Genomic DNA, 17766 nt, shown 5'->3' with positions numbered 1-17766 from the left:
AGAGGGCTTTTAAATGAATTATTTTGGAAGTCAAATACGATATACAACTATTTTTAGAATTAGAGCTTGATATTTTCTTTCTTATTTAACATTAGCTCAACAAGAAGCTACAAACTTATAACGCATAAATTTGAGGTTTAGTTCATGTTTTATGCATAAAATTGTATTTTCTCAAAAACAGATATGATCAGTGGCGGATTTAAGTTTGTGTGGGCCAAGGAGCTAATAATTTTTGTAAGGCCTATATCACACATAATTTTACATAGAATAAAATTGTCAATGAACCCCTATCAAGGCCATGAGCCCTAGGGCTGAGACCTCTCTAGCCTCTACCTAAATATGCCACTGGATAGGATTAAGTAGTGAAAACTAATTTGTATAAAGGTACAAATCTAAGGAGAAAGCCTGTCGAAATTCCGCATCACTTGGGATTTAATCAAATTTATAATGTTTTGAAACAATAATCATTCGATTAAAATCAAATACTATGTTGTAATATCAGAATAAACATTTATGTGCATAGTTACACATTCGTTCACTCAGGTATTTTCAGAGAACCAGTAGAAAGTTTCAGTGTGCAAGAGTACTAAAACATTGGTGGAAAAAAGGTAGGGGGTTGCCTTTCATAGTTAAACAGAAACTAGAAATGCAAAGATAAATAAAAATGCATAAGTTTGCGATTCACACAAAAATGTGTTTAAAATTTAAAACATGCTTATGCTAAATCAGAAAGACACTAGTTAATTCTAAAACAGCCTTTGAACCTCTTACTTATTGACTCAATAACTCAACTTAATAACAGTTAAGTTGCGAAAGGTAACCTTAACTATAGTTAATTCTTGTCACCCTCATGTTCCACTTAGCAAGCTAACAATCTTTATGTCTCCTACGAATCTATTATTATACCGTAATGTTTTGTTATACACTTCAATGACAAACTATGATGTATTTTAGTGGGAATTGTTCTAACGACCAAAAAACATTCTATTTCATATATAAATCTGGATATATAAATTAATATTGTAATACGCAAACTCCAAATACAATTTTGTTTCCCAAATGTCACGTAAGTAAAGTTAACTAGTAAACTTTAGTTCGACACAGAAGAAATGAGTAAAATAAGGAGATTGCAGTTTTTATTAGTCATTATACACTTTTCATCGCACTATAGTTCTTATAAAGGTTATTTCAATTTATTCAAAATATGTAAGGAGAAAAAGTATTATTTCAGCCATATCACAAAAAAGTAACTTTGAATTCAACATATTACATAGATATTTTATTTGTTCTTGTACCTTAGTTGAAAAGTAATTAAAAGTAAAGTGCAGTAAGATTATTTACCTTACTGAGTTAAATACTTAAAAGGCAGTTTGTACGGAAATTCAGAATAAGTATTTTAAATAAATATATTGATTGGCTACTTTGTTAAAAACTATATGTAATAACAGGCTAGGCCACCTTTTGTAGAAATAATTGCCATGATATTATGTGGAACAGAATCCATAAGGTACTAGAAGTTGACCTGAAGGTTTTCTCTATTTGGCCAGTAATACTGTATATAGTTCATGAAGCGAGATGTGCAGAGGATAGTGGTGACGAATGTGTCTCACATTTCATTCCACAGATGCTCAAGTGATTTGATGTTCAGGAATATGATGATAATGGGAAGTGTCTCCATAATCTTCACAAAACAATGTATGCACAATTTCGGTATGGTGAAGAAAAGCATTATTTCCTTGAAAGTAGCTATTCCTAATAGGACACACAAGAATCATCGCTGGATTCATCTGATAAAAAATGGTGCTCATTTGATTCTAGCATTCATTCTGTCTTCTGAAGAGACAAGGGGATCCATTGTATGGCAGGAAAACGTTCCAAAAATCACGATTCTATCTCCAGAGACTTCGTTTGTTTGTTTTTGTTTGTTTTGAATTTTGTGCAAAGCTACTCAAAGGCTATCTGCACTAGCCGTCCCTAATTTAGTAGTGTAAGACTAGAAGGAAAACAGCTAGTCACCACCACCCACCGCCAACTCTTGGGCTACTCTTTTACCAACGAATAGTGGGATTAACCATTTCATTATAACGCGTCTACAGACGAAAGGGCAAGCATGTTTGGTGTGACGGGTGTGACTCAGATTACGAGTCGAACGTCTTAATCCACCTGGCCTGCCGAGCCCCAGAGACCTGGACAGTTGGAAACACAAGAAAGTTAAGTTATTCTTGTGAGATTTTTGCATACATGTTTTCTTCCGCTTGTGCAAAAAATATAAAGCTTGATTTATTTGACCACATTATCTTTCATCAGCTTTTTTAAATCCCGTGTCTACGCTCTTTACGCCATTCAAAATATTTTTTCTTGTAAGTAACTGAGATTAGTGACTTATGTAATGGTCTCCTACTGCCATAATTTTATTTACTGAATTTTTCCCAAGTTACTGCTATAGATGAGTGTAGATTGCCGCGTAGTGAATCTCTCTGTTATTGGTTGTTGATGAAGGTTTGACTTTACTATCCTATCTAACCGTCTTTCTTCTCTTTTTGCGTTTTCTTATTTGACCATGTCTTATTTTTTAATATTTACATTTCAACATATTTACTACACTGTTTGGAAATTCTTATCCCAGTTATTTATAGTGTTGTAGGGATTAATTTGATCGATCTCATATGCATCTGTATCTCAGGTCAGATCTAGTTCTAAAAGGGTACATAGTTGTAATAAAATGGCCAGTTGGTGTATATTTTCACATACACACAGCCCGGCATGGCCAAATGGATAAGGCACTCGACTCGCAATCCGAGGGTCGTGGGTTAGAATCCACGTCACACCAAACATGCTCGTCCTCTCAACCGTGGGGGCGTTATAATTTTTCGGTCAATCCCACTATTCGTTGGTAAAAAAGTAACCTAAGAGTTGGCGGTGGGTGGTGATGATTAGCTGCCTTCCCTTTACTCTTACATTGCTAAATTAAGGACGGCTAGCGCAGATAGCCCTTGTGTAGCTTTACGCGAAATTCAAACCAAACCACACACACACATATGTATACAAGCTTATTTTTGTTTTATACAGACGATTGATAAACAGTATAATAATGAAAACTATCACACGTTATCTTCGTCCAAACATTGGTCTGATGAACTTCATTTTTAAATTTATTTAAAAAATGAACAATTTTACTTCTTCGAATAAACCATCTTTTGTGATGAAAAATATTATGACCGACTTTTCGGTTCTACAAAGTTCTAGTCACTAATGCTTACTTGCTACAAGTTTACAAAAACAGAAACACGCACATACACATATATATACTAGCAGATAATAAGTAAACATTGCCTCATGGGTTCTGCCTCGGCTTTAAGGAAGTCCACCTGGTTCATGTTCTAGTCTCTAATAACCTTAAGAACTATAAACCAAGTGTGAATCGCAATAACTTCTTTTTACTCATGGATGCTGTGTGTATTTAACAAAAGACACAGTGTTTAGAAAATGCACGTTCATGGCTGTTAACTGATGAAACGAGCAAGTTGCGTGTCTCTCTTTATCTAACTTTAAAACATTTTGTAATGATATAAAATATTCGTAGTTGAGTAACGCTTTGAGAATTTAGTCTAACATAACTGTAGGGTATGAAAGAAGACTGTCAGTTTCAATGATCAAAAGTCATTATCTCATATTTCAGTGGCTTGGTTTGAATTTCGCACAAAGCTATTCGAGGGCTATCTGCGCTAGCCGTCCCTAATTTTGCAGTGTAAGACTAGAGGGAAGGCAGCTAGTCATCACCACCCATAGATAGCTCTCGTGTAGCTTTACGCGAAGTTCAAAAGAAACAAACAAATCAAACCAATATTCTTACGACGAATTCATGCGTTCGAAACACCAGCTATAAAGTATTCCTGTGCTTGTATTACTGTAAATCTTTGGTGTAATTAATAAAGAGACTAAAACAAAGAGTTTGTTTCGACTCTCATAACGACAATGTGTTAAACTGGGTACCAAGAGTAGAGACTAAATTATAAGACAGTAATGTTCATATAAACACGCCAGAAGTGGTATTAAGGTAAGAAAATTGACTAAATAATTATTTGTTAGTTATTACTTTTAAAATATTTGAAGAAAAGAACCAGAGAAGGTTTATTGGTTACATCTATCTTTATTTTAATTAAATTCAGTAATCAAAGTAAAGAGCTCAGTTCTTTATACCCTGTAGATTGTTATATTTACCCTCAGATTAAATAAAAATACTTCATTATTCCAGGATTAAAATGAAAAGCTTATATAAATACGTATGTATAAACATACATATAAAGAAACAATTTATCGCATTTACATGTTGCTTTAAGTATGTTGATTCGAAAACGTTTCTTGTGTATCACAGAGTTCACTTGTTTTTCTTAGTTTAAGAAAACTGGTCTGCAATTGTTAGAATTATTCTTTTTTTTTTAGCATTAAAGGAATTTTATCTTTTGTGGTATAAATATGATAATAAAAACTAATCGGATGGATAATATCTGGTTTTTTTTTTGTGTAGGCTGTTGACGCTGACTTTTACGCAAATAAGAAATATAGAAAGAAACAGGAATGGTGAGTCCAATTCTGACATAACTCCATAACCACATAACAAGTGTAATAGATTTTGAGACGATCTAGAACCAGATCTATCCCACTTCATACAGGACCATGATTTATATAATGGAAGTAGGATTTAACACAAGAATAACATCAATGAATCCTACGCCCTGTACATTCTGTAAACTGGTACCACCAATACCACACATAACGGAGATCACATTACACGACTCAAAGGCTGATGCAGTTGGCTTCAACTTAGCTAAATTGGTCATATTTCTCAAGAAGAAAATGCTGACCAAACAAAGTAGCATTCTATGATGTATTAGGATTCTTCAGGGAGACGTCACATCCAATAAAGTGTCTTCAGATACTAAAACTTAAAATTGGTAGTTTATATCAATGCCAAACCCCCCCTCCCAGTGACTCAGCGGTATGTCTGCGGACTTACAACGCTAAAAACCGGGTTTTTATACTCGTGGTGATGACTAGCTGCCTTCCCTCTAGTCTTACACTGCAAAATTAGGGACGGCTAGCGCAGATAGCCTATTGAGTAGCTTTGTGCTTACTTCAAAACAACAACAGCCGACAGCAAATAAATATAAACATATATTTACTTTTAATTGAAATATTTTTAAATTACTTTAACTCACTTCTAGTTCAAAGGTTTTCTTATTGAATTAATATTTTGTTCACATGCGAAGTCATAGAAACAGTTCATATTACATCCCCGTCTTCTTCTGTTATCACATTTAGTTTTATTTAAATATCTCAGTTTAGTGTTATGTATTTTGCTCACGAAATCAGGGATTCGCTTATCCCCGGTGAACACGACAGATAAAACTTTGTAGAATGGACGGAAACTTCCTGTTGTGGAGACACAAGTGTAAAGGACGACGTTTCGAAAGTCCATTCTGCAAAGTTTCATCATGAATACTCTGCCTAAACAATCTATCAAAGAACACAACAGATAACTTGGCTTTGCTCTAAAATAACAGGCAAAGGCCAAACAGGTAAGTAATGTTTCAGTCACTGTTCAGCCAATAACCTTATTTTATTGAATTCAGTTCGAAAAAGGACTGAGCGTGGCACAATTTTTGACTGTTTTTCTTTGTTTGTTTTTTAATTTTGCGCAAAGCAACACAAGGGCTATCTGCGCTAGCCGTCCCTAATTTTGCAGTGTAAGACTAGAGAGAAGGCAGCTAGTCATCACCACCCACAGTCAACTCTTGGGCTACGCTTTTACCAACGAATAGTGGGATTGACCGCCACAACCATAACGCTCCCACGACTGAAAGGGCGAGCATGTTGGGTGTAACGAGGATTCTACCCCACGACCCTCAGATTATGACTGTTATTTCAGCATCTGTGTTTAGTACACTTACTTTTGCAGGGTTGTATTCGCGTACTATTTAGTATGTTTTTCTTGAAGTTTTTCTTGCACACATCTTTGCTTTCGTAGCTTCAATATTTTAAATTAAGTCGTTTAAGATTATTAAATCTACAATTCCTCAAATGAAAAAATGTCGATAAGAATTCCAGTTTATGATGTTTAATTTATTGAAGGCTAACTGAAATAACGAACGGCTCGGTATGGCTAGGTGGGTTAAGGCGTTCGACTAATAATCTGAGGGTTACGGGTTCAAATCCCCGTCGCACCAAACATGCTCTCCCTTTCAGTCGTGGGGGCGTTATAAACTGACGGCCAATCCCACTTTTTATCAGTAAAAGAGTTGGCGGAGGGTGGTGATGACTAGCTGCCTTCCCTCTAGCCTTACACTGCTAAATTAGGGAAGGCTAGCGCAGACAGCCCTGGTGTAGCTTTGCGTGAAATTAAAAAAAACACTAACAAACCTGAAGTACGGATGACGTAACGAGCTGTTTGTTTTAAAATATCCGCATTAAACTACTAAAGGATTACACTATAAGCACCCTGAACACTTGTCCATGCCAGCCTCATGATAAAAAGAAAGAGGGCGTAATGCTGGGTAAAATAAGAACATGAATTCTTATGATTGGTTTTTACTCTCTTTAATATGAATCCTCCAGTGGGTTTGTTTGTAGATAAGTGCAAAGCTGCACAATGAGATATGTGCTGCTCGCGTTAGAATTACACACACACATACCGCTGTGCCACTAGAGGACCTTCTTGTGAGACAGCGGTAATTTCTATGACTTACAATGCTAAAATCCTGGGTCCGATTCCTGTGGTGGACACATCAGACAGCCCAATATAGCTTTACTCTAAAACGATTGGATTTTTTTCAGCATCAAGGAGTATTAACCTATTTTTTCCAACACTATGTTATTAGAAAACAAACCCTAATTTCAAAGCCAAACACTTCTTTCATTAAAATAAAAAAAATGAATAATAAATAACTGAATGTTACATTCGATTGACCCAAGCCCTTACTTCCTACAACAGAACTGCAACCAGTTATGTGTTTTATTTATCATAGCTATTCTTTCTCTCTCTGTTGTGCCTTGTTTATGAGCAGACTTTGGCGATCATAGTTTCTGATGTTTTTTGTCTCGAGCTACCTGAATGATGATGTCATTATTTTTCGGTGTAGTGTAACCGACCTTCAGGCTAGAAATGTCATATATTCTTTGCTTTCCTTTGCCTCTTTTCCCCTCGACCTTTCGTGCTATGTCTGTTTGTTTGTTTGTTTTGGAATTTCGCACAAAGCTACTCGAGGGCTATCTGTACTAGCCGTCTCTAATTTAGCAGTGTAAGACTAGAGGGAAGGCAGCTATTCATCACCACCCACCGCCAACTCTTGGGCTACTCTTTTACCAACGAATAGTGGGATTGACCGTTACATAATAACGCCCCCACGGCTGAAAGGGCGAGCATGTTTGCCGCGACGGGGATGCGAACCCGCGACCTTCAGATTACGAGTCGCACGCCTTAACACGCTTGGCCATGCCGGGCCCAGGACATTGGATTCATTGATGTTATTCTTTCGCTTAATTCTACTTCCAATATATAAGTCATGGTCCTCTATGAAAATGGGATAGATCTGTTTCTCGATCATCTCAAAATCAGTAGACATTTATTATCTGGTTGTGGGGTTAAGCGGTCTGATCAGTAGAATTTTTTTTTTTTTAATTTTGCGCAAAGCTATACGAGGGCTATCTGCAATAGCCGTCCCTATTTAGCCGTATAAGACTAGAGGGAAGGCAGCTAGTGGGAAGGCACCACCCACCGCCAACTCTTTGCTACTCTTTTACCAACGAATAGTGGGATTGACCGCCACATATATAACGCTCCCACGACTGAAAGGGCGAGCATATTTGCTGCGACGGGGATTCGAATCCGCGACCCTCGGATTAGGAGTCAAGTGTCTTAACCACCTGGCTATGCCGGGCTCTGACCAGTAGAAAGCATATTGTTCCACGTGTCTTTAGTTCATTGGACGCATTCTTTCCAATATTATCTGCTAATTGTTTTGTATATTGATGTTGTTATGTATTATAATATATCCCGGACGAGTCTTCAATTTATTATGCTACATATTATAATTTATCTTGGACGAGTCTCCGACGCTAGGTCTTAGGATTTCAAATGTTCGGAAATTTTAATTATAATTTAGATGTTAATTGAGTATTTATATGTAACAAATTTATGGTATTCGTCAACAAGACTGATATACACAGTTTTCTTTCTTAACACGTCCTCCAGAAGTATGTCTGCGGACTCACACCACTAGAAACTGGGTTTCGATACTCGTGGTGGGCAGAGCACAGACAACTCTTTTGTAGCTTGGTACTTAATTTCAAACAACCATTTTTTTTTCTTAATACAAACACGTTTTAATATACAAACAACAATACAATTTATAATAACGGTTATTATAAATAATGATTTATATACAAAAGTTTTACAAACAATACTGAGTTTTCAATCTGGTCTGTAACTGAATATTTTATCGACGGTTCATGAGGAGCAAATTAATTTTATGTTGATACAGGGATACACTTTACTTGACGGGGATGTAAGCTAGCTATATTCTGGTTTGGCTTAACGCAGTTTACAAGCTTACTTTTTACAGAGGAAGATAGATATTTAATGTTCTCGTAGAAATACCGGTAGGTGTCCGAAGTTAATTTTCTGTAGCTGAATGGTTCACGATGTTCAAAATTTATAAACGCTCCTGGTCAAATATCTCTAGTTTTCCGATTAATAAGCGTTTGTCGCTTATAATAGCTTCCGAGGCTTATAGTATACTGACTTTAGCAGAACAGCAATATTACATTGTCTCTTGGCATGTCGATATATAATTTTTAGTCGAAGTTCTAGAAAGTTCAATTGGCAAAAATATTCGAAAATACCCTAGTGCTTTCGGGATACATTTATTGTTGATTCTTACACTCGAGAATCTTCAACAAATTTAGAGGAGCCCAGCATGGCCAGGTGGTTAAGGCACTCGACTCGTAATCTGAGGGTCGCAGATTAGAATCCCCGTCACACCAAACATGCTCGCTCTTTCAGCTATTGGGCGTTATATTGTAAGTTCTATTAGTCCTTTACTTTGTACAATGTAGTATTTTGAAGCGAAAATTTATCAATAGTATTAATTTGAATTTCTTGAATCAAGCATTTTGCTATACTAGTTTCACTCGGAAAAAGATGTGTAACTTTCTCAACTACTTCTTCCTTGTTGATATAGTATCATAGCCTTTGGTAATTTACTTTTCTTAATTTGAAATTGTATCTCAGAACGGCTGGTATGGATATTAACACTTTTATTGATAAGGAGTGAAAAACGTTTCAGGTTTGAAATTGTGTGTTTAATGTCTCTTTCAGCCAAGACCTTCGATATTTTATACTAATATATTATTACATATTTGAATATTTAAAGTAGTTAATAAAGACATTTCCAATTTAAAGATCAATAAGTTGGTCTATTGACATTTAATGGAAATATAATTTATTCATAGCTTATCCGTTTAAGTAGCCATGCAAACGCAATCCCAGTTTTAGTCATTATAACAGTACATAATGTAATATTCAGGTACGCTCTCAAACACTTTGCAGCCTTAATTTATTCAAAACGCATAAATAAATTTCTAAGGAATATTAAGTGATTTGAAGTTTCAACACGAGTAAACATTTTATTTTGTACAGATCTAGGTAAATAATATATTATTATGAAACTATTAAATACAGTTATATCAATTGTGTTAATTCGAAACTCTACCAATAGGATTATTAAATTCAAGTTAGTTTCACATACTTTTGAATAACTTTATTAATACTAATTTAACATTTATAAATATTATTTACTTTGTTAATATATAAATTTGAAACTAATCTAACACTTTCCAGTTGGTTGAACTTTATATTATGAGCTAATATTTACGGTTGAAAATTATTAAATTTACTTTGATCATTATGCGTTTTGTTTTTCTTTATTGTTTGTTGCTAAGCGCAAAGCTACACGAAAGGCTATTTGTGCGCTGGCCACCATGGGTATTGAAATGCAGTTTTTAGCATAAGTCCATATACATATCGTTATGTCACAAATGTGCAGAATGTCTATTGGTTTATGACATTAAGGTCTGCTAGTTAGTTTTATAACGTTGGTTGAATGTATAAATTACATTTCTCAAAGTTTTTGTTTATATAGCTAGTTGGCTTACTTCTGGGCAGGAAATATTAATAAATAGTGAAGAAGAATGGACAATTTTTAGTTTTCTGTGAAAGATATAAACTGTTATTTAAGTGTATCAAATTACATACTCGTATATAAACTGTTATTTGAATGTATCAAACTACATACTCGTATACAAACTTGTATTTGAGTGTATCAGACTATACAATCATATATAAACTGCTATTTGAGTGTATCAGACTACATACTCATATATTTGTCTCAGTTTTTGCTGACGTACTAGTTATGCTGGCTGAAACTATACGAACTTTCTGTTGATTTATCAAGATTAGTGCATACGTCACACAAGTACGTAGCAGATGAATCGATTTAAAAGCGGGAAACTGGTTCACATGTTTTGGAAACTTCGCGGGCAGCTTAGTTCACCAAATCAGGATCAGACTCTCTGTAAGTACCTGACTGACATTCCTCAAGAATTTCTTCTGGACCGGGACCGACTAGCCAGTCAGCAAATAAAAATACATCAACCAACACGCCACTACTTCTGACAAAACACCTCAACCAATATAAGTTTGTTAGCTGGAGCTAGAATCTTAATCAACAATCTTGTTATCTTGGATCAAGACTTCAGTTAATTAGTTATTTGACAGAAATATTTTAACGAGTAAAGCAGTTATTTGAGGTGAATTTTCCAACTGTCAAGGGTATAAAACAAGCGATTTCACTTACACCACAATCAGGATTTTCTTAATACATATTACAAGGTAAATATTTATCTTTTTACTTTCTATTGAAATTTTCTTAATGATATATAATAATAGTGACTTAGATATAAGAAACTTCACGACAAGTGTCTGCTTGTATTAAACTGTAATAATAGTGACTTAGATATAAGAAACTTCACGACAAGTGTCTGCTTTTATTAAACTGCATTTGTTTTAAAACTAACTCTGTATAGAAACTAATCTTTGTACTGAAAATAAATCGTGTATAAAAATACTCCTTCAATTATATCTCAATATTTGTTAACATTCTATTAACTAAATCAAAACTTAATTACTAAAAATGAAGTGATTTTTAAAAGCTATTATCCAAATTACAATTAGCTTTTGCGTGCAATATTTCGAATTATTCCATTTCGCTTCATCTGAAGAAAATAAACGAAAAACAACCGAAGTTTAGAAATAACCAATAATGTTCATTAACTTTAGAAACAATTTACAATGGTGTATCTCAAGACGGTTGGTATTGGTATTGAAACTTTTATTAAAATAAAGTAGAGAACAACGTTTGATCTTTGTTTGGTCATTTTCAGGTTAATGAAGACAGAGTGTGCAACTGACATGTGTCCGGCAACGGTCATTTGCAAACTCTATCTTTGTTAACCTGAAAATGACCTAAGAAGGTCGAAACATTGTTCTCTATTTTAATAAAGTTTTAATATTCATACTGACCGTTTTGAGTAACATTTTTACTTCAAGAGGGTTTTTTATCATCACGTATTTACAATATTCATTAAATTTAAAAGTAAATTACGGTGTTTTGTAAGCTTGAAAACAGTGCTGATTAAGTTTGGAACTATTCCCAATGTTTGGTAGGTTTATTGTGAATAATTCATTTTGTTTGATGTATAGCTGAAGAAAGGTAAAAATGCCTAATTATATTCCAGTTCAGGGAACTTACTCAATAAAACTCTACTGTGAGAGTTATAGAAAATATCCGTCCCTAAACGCTATTCTCAACAGAATAATGGTTTTGATTTTATCATTTCGACTGACACATAGATAAATACAGTTTCCTCTGTTGGTTTGGGTTGTTTTGAATTTCGCGAAAAGCTACACGAGAGCTATCTGCGCTAGCCGTCCCTAACTAACCAGTGTAAGACTAGAAGGAAGGCAGCTAGTCATCATCACCCACCGCCAGCTCTTGGACTACTCTTTTACCAACGAATAGTAGGATTGACCGTCATATTATAACGCCCCCACAGCTAAAAGGGCGAGCATATTTAATGTGACGGGTATTCGAACCCGCGACCCTCAGATTACGAGTCGAGTGCCTTAACCATTTGGCCAAATCCAAGGAACATCACCAGACAATATAATAAAAATCTACAAAACATACATCAGACCCATAATAGAATACGCATTTCCTGCCTGGATAAACATATCACCCAAACAATTACAGAAACTACAAAGAATACAAAATTCAGCTTTAACTTCAGCCTATAAAGTACCACGTAGCACTTTATCCACATTCATGCACAAGTATGCGAACGTAGAAACAATATCTGTAAGATTCTTGCATAATGCACTGAACTATTTTAATAAAAATTGGCATAAAAATGACTTAATGTGTGATCTCGAGAGACACTACGCACATGACCAACATAGTCCTAAGTACCTCTCTCCTATAAATATATATTTAAGAAATATAAATAAAGCTGGCCACCACGCACTAGACAGTTAAAACTAGTTTTATTTTATCATTGTTATTTTTATCATTATTATTAATATTTTCTATATATGGAAAAAGAAAAAAAGAAAGGAAAAAAGAACGAAAGAAAAAAAACGAAAGAAAGAAAAGGGGAAAAAAAAGAAAACTAGAAAAAAAAATATATATATACTTTTCACGACCATACATGGACACTGCCCTGAAACGGGTCTGAGTACGGTGTCATACTCTGGCTCAAAGTTATACCAAATATCACATCCTAAGTATAGACGCCATCAAAGTACAGGATTGAGGAAGAGGTCTAGTGCACCTGACTATCCAGGGTATTCCACACAATTACCCAAATACTAACACAGAGAAAAGCGAAAGCCACTTGGTCATGCCGGGCCTTCCTCTGTTGGTTATATAATGTTGAAGTGATTTCTTCCGACTTTATTATGTGAACTTTAAGCTCAGTAGGTGGTTAAAGGCTAATGCATAACATAGATATTGTTATAGCTTTAATATTCAGCATCTCTCTGAAGTTGTTAACTTAAATAACTGCTGAAGACAAATAAAACATAAGAAAATATATTTTAAACGTACATTTTTGCGCATTATTTTCGACATTCTTTATTGGATAAAAGGTGAGTTTGAAGACTTATAACATTGAAATATTTACTTAGTTTCTAAATATTTTACCGAACACCACCCGAAGTAGCAAATTAAAATAAACATCCTTATTTATACTTGTACAATATAAATCTATATAGTTGGAATAACTCATCTAAACGAGAAACGACAAAAGAGTTATCTCTGCTAGACGTAAACAGTCAGATAAATGAGTCCCAAAGCTGGCTGAAAACTCCTGTCCAAATCTGATTTCATCTGTTAAGATACATGTCTGTCCATAGTGTCACTATTAGAGCAATCCTGATCACACATATTTAGCCATATTATTGTCTTTTTGTCAGATTATCTGATTAAAAGACAGAAAAGCGAATATTTATTTGTAAATTAATTTTACGATGTATGTACATGACTAAAATGGCAGTAAAGGTGATAATAAATTAATAAGATGAAGAATATATGGAAGAGAGGAGGGCATAACTTAGTGGTTATAGTGTAGTTATGGTTCAATGTTCGAGACGTGATTCAGCTGAATACACTTTGCACTTTCAGCTGTAGGCGCGTTATAATCGTGGCAGTCAACTTCATTTTTCGAATATTGCTGAATGGACACCCTTAGTCTGGTCAGCAGTTCACAATTAGATTGAATATGTCCGAATCATAGAGGTCTTTGACTGGCCATTTATCCCACAAGCGCTTAATGAACCAATCAGGCCTAAAATTCCATTTACAACTATGTGGAAGATTAAGGATTTATGGAGCTAAGATATGAAATCTGTTAGACATCCACGGTATTAAATTATTATATACATATTTGGCATTATTTATATAACCTAGTATCTAAATTTCATGATTTTCACTATTTAGTGATGACATTAACCTTTGCTTGATTTATCTCTCTTTATATTTATAAATATATATTTGTAAATACTGGTTGAAAATATTACGACTGCAACCGTTCAGTGGTATTTAAGGTGACAAATCTAGCTCTGCTAATGTTTTTCACTTGACACATTATAGAATATTTTTATATGATCCTGAAGAGGTTTCGTTTTGAGTAAATACAGTATTACGTAATGATGAAAATCAACATTCTTATGAGACGTTCTAGTTTCTTTAAGATTAAATTTCACGTTATATTTATAAATTAAGCTAAGTCGAGACAGAAACGGATATTATCTTGAAGATTTGGCTTTTATCGCGCAATAAATTAGAAGTAGAACACGTTGATACAGAAGTTAACTTGTTACAACGTATTTTATTTCAAGGAATGATATATTTGAAACATAAAAATTTGCAGTGCGGAAAAAAATAAAAATTAAACGTTCCGTGGACCATTCTGTTTCTCTTTCAACATGTTACTGAATGTTTAATGTTTTGAAAACATTCAAATCAGTTCACTATTTCTAATATCAGTTTTGTTTTATTTTTTAGCTTTCATTTACTTATTTGGTTTGTTTAGAATTTCGAGCAAAGCTACATACGTGAGGGCTTTTTGCGATAGCCATCTATACTTTAGAAGGGAAAAACTAAAGCTAATCAACACTATCCACCGCCAACAAATAGTAAGATTGATTGACACCCCCCAACAGCTGATTCAAACCCGCGAATCAAGCGCTCTAACCACTTTGCCATATTTGGCTTTCATATCTTGAAGTATATAGAGTATTGCATAGGTCGTGTGTTTTTCGAATCAAAACACTTCAAAGGGTGGTCTCACGTTGATACAGTAGAATTACAACGCTAAAAGTCATGGGTTCGATTCCCCTCGTTTGACTCGGCAGATAGGCCGAAATGGCTTTGCTTTTAGAAAACACATATACATACACCCTCAAAGATAAGACTATTTACGGAATCTATTTGTGTGGCTTGCCTTGTGGTATACATAACTCTGTATTTTCTAGCTGACGAAACGGATTGAGATCCGTGCGATGCTACATAATATTCTTCGCACTTTAAGCTGCGGGTGTGCTATAAAAGTGACAGTCAATCTCTTGCTGTTGATAGTAGGTGGTAGGGTGCTGCTGATTCGCTGACTTCCGGTTGTTACTGTAGTTAAAAAATTAGAGACCAGCAGCAGATAGCCTTAGTAGTCGCACCATGTATATAAAATACAAATATGATGTGCACCACTGTCTTTATTTCTTTTTTCTGATTTAATTTCAGAAAATGAAAAATTGTTTCGTGATATACACGCTCTACTAGAGGACGCTACTGCAGCTGAGTAATGAAAAATGTAACATGTTCTAGCTTTTCTTTGAATTAATAAATCTCATTCAAACGATCTATATAACATCAAATAACTCAATCAACGAGCAAGTTAGATTATATATTTTGTTCATCGCCGTAAGCTGTTTTTTTTCACATTTCAGACGGAATAACTGATAAATTAATTTCCTATGCATTTCCGACTTTAACCCACATGACGTACGATTGATCATGCCAGATACAATGTGCCTTATCACCGTTGATAGCTAATTTCAAATATAGATGTTCATTATTTGTTTATTTTAAAACTACAAATAGTAATAATTTATTAATGTGTTTCACATTAACTAATTTTCTCATTTTTGATTTATATTGATTGTTTTAATTGCATAGGCATTTACGAAATGCACGCAAAATCTCTATTCTAGAGTTATCACTGACTACAAGTCAGACTCTTTTACATTTATGTATATGCATACAACTTCAAGTTACACACGTCAATTTTTGGGAGGTTCATAATATTATTAGTGTACTTAATGAGTATTTCGTAGCTTTTTTCTTTTACTAAACATGTTAAAATACAACCTATATTTTTAAAGCTTCGTGTGGATTACATTTTCATGTGTGTCTATTTAAGATGTTTAAAAAGTTCGTGCTTACAATATGACCGTTCAAACAGGAATCGGAAAGTTTGGACACGCCAAGTTTAAAAACAAAATGCTCCCAGTTGCGCGATTTCAATTTCGTTTTAAGACTCAATATAGAAGGGGGCTCAGCATGGCCAGGTGGTTAAGGCGCTCGACTAGTAATCTGAGGGTCACGGGTTTGAATCTTCGTCGCACCAACAATGTTCGCCCTTTCAGCCGTGAGGGCGTTATAATGTGACGGTCAATCCTACTATTCGTTGGTAAAAGAGTAGCCCAAGAGTTGGCGGTGGGTGGTGATGACTAGCTGCCTTCCTTCTAGTCTTACACTGGTAAGTTAGGGACGGCTAGTGCAGATAACCCTCGTATAGCTTTGGGTGAAATTCAAAAACAAACAAACAACAAAGAAAGAAAGAAATTGAACGTGAAAACAAAAACAAAACTAATTTTTGTTTATACATCTCGAAAGCAGCTACACAAGTCAATAATTTTTAGGTTTAGAATTAATGTTCCACAACAACCTTACAATCAGTAACCTTTGGTTAAAAATTATTGTTCAACGTCACCTATACAAAGTCTTGTTTATTTGTTTGTTTTTGAATTTCGTCGTACGCCTTAACGCGCTTGGCCATGCCGGGCCCAATTCAAAGTCAGAAACTTGGTCACTGATCACGAGTGTGTCTGCTATTTCTTAACTACTTACTATCCACGCATAACATAATGTTCATCGTTCTGTTAAGTGACTCTTAAAAGGTATTTGAAAAATGAGCAAGCACACAGTTACTATGTAATATGAGTTTAATTACTACTTTTTAATTTCGGCTTTCTTTGGTCGATACGCTCAATGGACGTGATGTCTTTGAAGTAAAATTTTGTTCGAGACTACATGTCATTTTTCACGTACGTCAGTTTTATTCACAAGTCACATTTATAGTGAGTATATTACGTCACTTAAAGAGAATTGTTGTGTTCGAACACCACAGGCGATTTCCTTAAATGATATTAAAATTTATTCTTTTGTTATCACTGACAACTTGAACAAGTTTCAATGAAAAGAATGAACAACTCGACATGCCGTACTCATTTAAGATTTTTCACGTCCCGTGTAATTTTCATGTAATCCCGAGTATATTTTCTTCAACAAAACCTTCTCCAAAAAATACAACAGAAAAACGCTATCAATGCTGTACCTTAAATATTGCCTCAAAACATTAAATAAAGTTCAGCAGACTTATTTAAATGTTACGTTTTAAACCTAGTAAAGCTGAAGTGAACTTTTAGCGTTATTACACTATTTTAAATCTAGTAAAGCTGAAGTGAACTTTTAGTGTTATTACACTATTTTTAATCTAGTAAAGCTGAAGTGAACTTTCAGTGTTATTACACTATTTTAAATCTAGTAAAGCTGAAGTGAACTTTCAGTGTTATTACACTATTTTAAATCTAGTAAAGCTGAAGGGAACTTTCAGTGTTATTACACTATTTTTAAATCTAGTAAAGCTGAAGTGAACTTTTAGCGTTATTACACTATTTTAAATCTAGTAAAGCTGAAGTGAACTTTCAGTGTTATTACACTATTTTAAATCTAGTAAAGCTGAAGTGAACTTTTAGCGTTATTACACTATTTTAAATCTAGTAAAGCTGAAGTGAACTTTCAGTGTTATTACACT

At 34.4% G+C, this 17766-nt stretch overlaps 1 protein-coding gene across 1 annotated transcript in view; it reads left to right on the top strand.

The window, feature by feature from the left end:
• Positions 1-17766, top strand: part of LOC143256651 (inactive ubiquitin carboxyl-terminal hydrolase MINDY-4B-like) — a 120881-nt gene that overhangs the window by 21965 nt on the left and 81150 nt on the right. The window lies entirely within an intron of this gene.

The sequence above is a fragment of the Tachypleus tridentatus genome, chromosome 7 (assembly GCF_004210375.1).
Source record: "Tachypleus tridentatus isolate NWPU-2018 chromosome 7, ASM421037v1, whole genome shotgun sequence".
NCBI lineage: Eukaryota > Metazoa > Arthropoda > Merostomata > Xiphosura > Limulidae > Tachypleus > Tachypleus tridentatus.
Note: the sequence above shows the minus strand (reverse complement) of the source record. Positions and strands in the feature narration are given on the sequence as shown.